The sequence below is a fragment of the Pomacea canaliculata genome, linkage group LG4 (assembly GCF_003073045.1).
Source record: "Pomacea canaliculata isolate SZHN2017 linkage group LG4, ASM307304v1, whole genome shotgun sequence".
NCBI lineage: Eukaryota > Metazoa > Mollusca > Gastropoda > Architaenioglossa > Ampullariidae > Pomacea > Pomacea canaliculata.
This window is the reverse complement of record NC_037593.1, coordinates 20935748-20941747: the sequence shown is the minus strand read 5'-3', so window position 1 is coordinate 20941747 and position 6000 is coordinate 20935748.

Genomic DNA, 6000 nt, shown 5'->3' with positions numbered 1-6000 from the left:
CGTCTAATGCCAGCAGTCCAGTAATACAAGTTAGTGCTCCTCTAAATCGCCCTCCAAGCAATAATGATCCGAAGCAACCACTAAGCAGAAATCTTGACAAAATCCATGACCCCTTTCTCATGCCAGAACCCAGAAGAGTCCAGAATCCATGAGTAAACTCGCCACCCAGCAACGAATACCAGCGCAGTAGAAGGTGCACACTGTCTCCAGACGAAAAGCAGAAGCAGCTGCAGTAACGACAGGAATTAAAAATTTTTCTCCAACTTCAGTGAAGAAAGACTGTACCCGACAAACCTCCCAGAGAGTGAATCATCACGTGCTGATTTCCTCGCTGATGCGCTGTCTGCTTTGGATGTACTTGCAGGGAGACCTTTAACGAGATATGTGTTGACTGTTGACCAGTGGGATGAAATGTCTTGCGAATCATTGACGCTACAACCACAGAAAAGAAAATCTGTGGGTCAAGATGAAGTGGAACAAAATCTGCAAAACTCTAAGCCCAGATTTAATAGCGGGTTTATATTTTTTTAGACAAATTTTGGCTGCAGACGTTTAATAAGGTAAATATAGATACAGTTAATGGAAATTGAAAAGTACGTAGTTATAGAAATTTCTAACCCATGATTACAGATCCAACTGTGCAACTTTACTTTCCCTGATTACTTCCACTTTTGGCACCTCCCACAAACTTCTCTCAACCCTTGACCCTCACGTACCAACACTCTTGCTTCACCTTCGCCCACAAAAGGTCGTACCATCGGAGAATGTCTTCTTAAAGGTCAGAGGGCGCTGCACTCGGCTTGACGTGACAATGATCGAATGGTTGTCACCTGGCAAGGGGCACGCTATCACCATAGAGGGAAATCACTTCGAAGGTACATTCTACCTACCCACCCTACTTGAACCCTGTCAGATTCATCAGCTCATTCAGGAGCAGCACGTGGAGAGGTGAATGGTAGACGAAGGGTTGTGTGTGTGTGCGCGCGCGGGTATTCGTGTGTGGAGAGGTGACTACTCAGGTAGAAAGTAAGAAGCAGACGAAGGACATGCGGGTAGAGGTGAGAAAGTCCAGGCACAACGGCTCCAATGTTAAGAAGGAAAAAAAAAATGTTCCGACAGTTTGATTTATGTGAGAACTTTTTTTTTTGAGAGTAAGCCGATAAGCTTGTGTGTGTTGTGGTGGTGGTGGAGGGGTGGGCGGGCAGTGAAGGAGGAAGAGTGGGTTAAAACTCAATTGTAGAGTCGAGGTGATTCGGTGCACAGTGGGAGAAAGATAAACTCGGGATAAACCTGTGGACCTGAGGTGCGGCGTGGAAAATTGGAAAATGCCATAATGTATAAACACAACCATAGACAGCTAGCGCCAAAGATAGGAAGAAATAATTAAGTGTGTTTGCAGGCCATTATATATTAAAGCAAAAAGACCTGACGGAAATAATGGCCGTAATAAGACAGCTGCTAGACAGCATGCAGCTCCTCCTGCCGCCATTCCGTCTGCTGACCAGTAAGGCAACAAGGACACGCGACAGCAAAGTGAAAACAGAAATTCGAAAGACCTTGAGTGAAGTCGCTATAGTAAACCTAGGTGGTAACGTCACATTCTTCTGTATAGGAATATACTTGTATATATACATATACTTTGACTTCACTATGTTCTTTGTCATCTGTAAATATTTTCTTGAGAAAATGACGAGAAAGTAAACTTTATTGAGAAGGAATTATAGGTTGTGCTAAATATATAGACTGGAAAAACAACTATTTTTGTCCTCTCATAATTTTTGAAACGTAGTTATCATTCTTTCATTCACTCCCTATAGACCTTATGTTCGAAGCTTTTATTTGCTTAAAAAAAAAGTTATTCTCTAATTTTATTTGTCTTTGTGTCGTCGTGAAAATAAGACCGAGTCTATATGTCTGTTAGAATGTTCAAATGATGTATTTGCTGTTCGATACACAAAAGCGCAAGCGTGCAGATAATTACGTTTGAACTGGCCACTCCCACTGCGACGTGGAGCTGCACAACACAGTGTTTACGGCGACCCGCCAGTGACGTACACCACTCGCGAGACGTACTCACTCAGCCATGACCTTGGTGACGCGAGATTCCTCTGGTACACCCTCGGTTTCTCGCTCGTCCTTTCCGACCGACTGAACAGCTGACAGTGGCCCCACATTCAGGCATACCACACTCTACGACATTTAATCTTGAAACTTCGAGTGTACCCGAGTGACTGAGTTTCTAACTACACCGCGAAGACTGCGAAATAGGCGGCTGCTAAGTTTTACTGAGTATTTTTAACAAAGACAGAGCGAGAAAGAGAGAGAAGGTAAAGGTGGAGGTAGGTTTGGCATATGGAAGGCCTATAGTCCGACCCACCCCTCCTTCCGCCCCGTTCACTGACGGGTGGACGGATCATGGTGGAGATGATTTGAGGATTAGTGTTTTGAGCCAAAGTCAGCACCCGAGGTTTGATGATGGCGAGCCCCACGAGATTACACGTGGCAGAGGCAGATCAGAACCCACGACACTCAGTGTCATGGCGACACATTGCTTGAGAGAGCCACCCGTCTGTGACATTGACCTCTAAAGCCGATCGTGCTAATCTCACAGGGAGAAGGAAGTAGATAAAGTTTATAATGCAAAAACCTCTTCTCCACTTGTCCAGGCTCGACCAAAAATATTGAGCTCGACATTGCTTCGCACGCTATATCTCTTCTAAAAGCTCTGCTTCTTCTCTTTCACTCACTATATATTCCTAGCAGGCATTTCCCTACTGCAGATGCTCCCTCCATTCCTTTCCCAGAATCAGGGAAAAAACCTTTAGGGAATGTTTGGATGTTTGCCCATTTGCCTCTAGTAAATGCATATTTGCCTGCTCCAAACTTGTTGGAGGTCTGTCCCTCACGTGAATCACCAGTAGACAATTGACCAACTCAAACCTGCCGTTAAAACATGCTTGTTCAAGATATATATCTGAAGCTTTAGACCACAAGTTTCAGTCTTAAATTTGTAGCTTTGACAATGTTCACTTGTTATATACAATGTCCACCGCTCATGTTCTTCACACGCTTGTTAGAATTCAGAACATATCCCTAATGTTATTGCACAGCTCTATACAAATATAAATGCATCATCATTATTATATTAAGAAGTATATAAAGTAGGCATAGCTGTCAACAGGGAAAAAGAACCTGCACAAAACTTCTTTATGTGCAAATAGAGATACGCTCAAGTAACCCACCCTAGGACTCACTCAGGTGTACCCATAAGTATATCGTATATCTGTCACTGACACCCGTGGTGTTATGGCTAAAACCCACCCCAGTCCTCTCTCCCAACCCCAACATCAGTGTGGAAATTCCCCCTTGTAGAAGCCATTCCATGGTGGACTACTTACAGTTAGTTTGGTGACACTAGAAAACATGTCTGTACAGACACTTCAACTCGAATTCTGTGTTCCTGCTAAAGTTAGGATGTTTTTTCTTGCTGTTACATGGCGAGTTTTATCTGGATGTTGTGGGGTGGTCACACTGTTGACCGTTTAGCTTTGTTGCTTATTCACCGAAAAAGTGTAGCAGTTAACTTTTTTTGTTTGTTTGAATTTGATATTGTGTCTTTTTTGCTGCTGCTTCGGTTCTTGTTGTTTGTTCCTAATCCTCACACTCCTCGCATTTTCATTATTTTTCTTCTTCGAATTTTTACATTTTTTTTTACCAGTCGTCTTAAGCGTATTGTTTGCTATTCTAATGTTTTTGAAAATTTCTTTTAAATTTTTCATGTATCTATCTGTCCATTCATCTTTCAGCCTGTCTGCATCTCTCGTCTGTCCTTGTCTGACTGTGTCATCGGTCAGTCTGTCTTTATCTCTCTTTTTCTTTCTGTCTGTCTGCCTCTGCCTGTTGTTTATGTTGTTGGCACCTGTTGATACTATTTGTTATTTAGTTTTACATCTCTATGTTCTTGCATTGTTCGCTTGTTTCTCACTCCTGTAGCCTGTTGGTGCCACCCCCCTCATTGTGTACCGACATACGCCACACCAGCTACACACTGCTCCACACACCCGGGGGGACATGGCAGGCGTCGACCGCATGATATACAGCAACATAAGGCCAGGAGATCGAGGGTTGGAGGGTGGGTGGAGGTGAGCAGGGGTGGATGGGGAAGGGAGGACGTGCGTGTGGTCACAATGGCTTGAGGTCTGATGCCGCTGGTTGTTTTTCCTTCGAAAATAAATTGTTCCCAGTCTTAGAATGTCTCTCCATAAAACTGAACTTAACAGAGTCCAGCTTGTGTGTGTAGCTGAGTAAATTTCAGTGTAAGGAATATAAATGTCATATTTCATATTCTGGTGGAAGAGACGATGAATAATGACATGCCTTAGAATATTGCTGAATGGCTTCTTTCTCCACAACTTTCTTTCCCTTGACGGTCAGTTGTTTTTTGTTCGTTTCTTGTTTGTTTTTATGAGTTATGTACATGTAAAGCATAAATAACCATCATCTGTAAAACATAGGACAAATATTTGTGGCACCTTCTTGCATTTTGATATTGTGCTGATGAGATTGTGCTTCTGCTTCAATAAAATTAACGTCCTTGAATTCCAATAGAATGTAGCGGCGTCTTCAGAAGGATGGACGTGTTCTTTGTCTCCGAATTCCACCCTGTCATCATACCCAGGTGTCGAAACAGTAACTGTCTTCTAAGACTAGAACACACCCTGAAAACAATCAGGAAGGGTACACAACTGGTGACCGGATGGTCGAGGGTGGGAGATAACGCCATAGTGGTAAGCGAAAGCTCGGGTGGGAGGAGGAAAAGCGTGAGGAGAAATCAGCGAGTAGGATAAAGGAACAGGAGCCTGAAGAGGAATGGCATCTGGAAGGTTCTTGTCACTGGATGCGGAGACTATGAACTGACTTCTCTAGTGAGAGTGGTGACTATACATTCTTTGGGTGCACACACACACACAGGTACCCGTGCCTGTGCTTACGTGATATGCAGCAGATGGGGTCTGAAGAGTGCGCACGTGCGCGTGTGCGTGTGCGGATTGAGTGACGTGAACCACACATCTTAGATGTCGCAGTTTATTGTTGACCAGTCTCGACAGTGGTTATTTATATCAGGAAATGCCCTAGCATATTTTCAGTGTTATATATTGTCTTCAAACTGTTTAAATGCAGGTCATGATCAAAACGTGAAGGAATTCAACACTAATAATTTTCTTAAAATAAATACCATTTCTTCAACTATGCCAAATATTTGTGGTCTTACGTGCATTATTCAGGTGTCTGAGGACTTGCACGTGAAAACGAGGGTAAGGTCAATGTCTGACGTCAGCGGAAGGTGTCGAATGTTGTCTACAACTGCTGCTGCATCAACTCAGCGATCCTTCCCAAGTTGAACAGACCGCGGCTCTTCCTCGAGGGTCACAAAAGGTCAAAGAATCAGCAGTCGCTGTGACGTACATTTACCGAAGAGTTGCTTCTGATTCACAACGTACATCTGTGAGGCTTATCTTGCCGTATGGCATCTTCAAACTGCTCAAGAAGAAAGAAAAAAAAAAAGGTGGAAAATTAATGTAGCGAGATCAGCTGGTTCAAGTGGAAACGAAGTTCAGATTCTGGCGTTGTTTCACTGCTTCCGTTACAGACAGGAACAACCGGAACACTATTTTCCATCTCACGTGTCGTCATCATGGTCGCCCCGGATAACAGACAAATGTCTCGCTGTTTCCCAAAACGTGTGACCTCGTGATACTTTGGGAGTCGGTGCAAAGGAGAGGGATGAAACTGGGGGCAATGTGCTGCAGACCGGATGTCAATCATCAAGAGAGAGAGGATAAAAGAGAGAGAGATTGAGAAGTTAGAGAGAGAGTTTAAGAAGAAATGTGAGGCACCAAGAGATGAGACTGACTCCCAGTGTTGGAGAGAAAGTCAATAATTTATCGTACCTTCGCTCCGGTCTTTTTACTAGCAAACACGCTCATCTAGAAATTACCC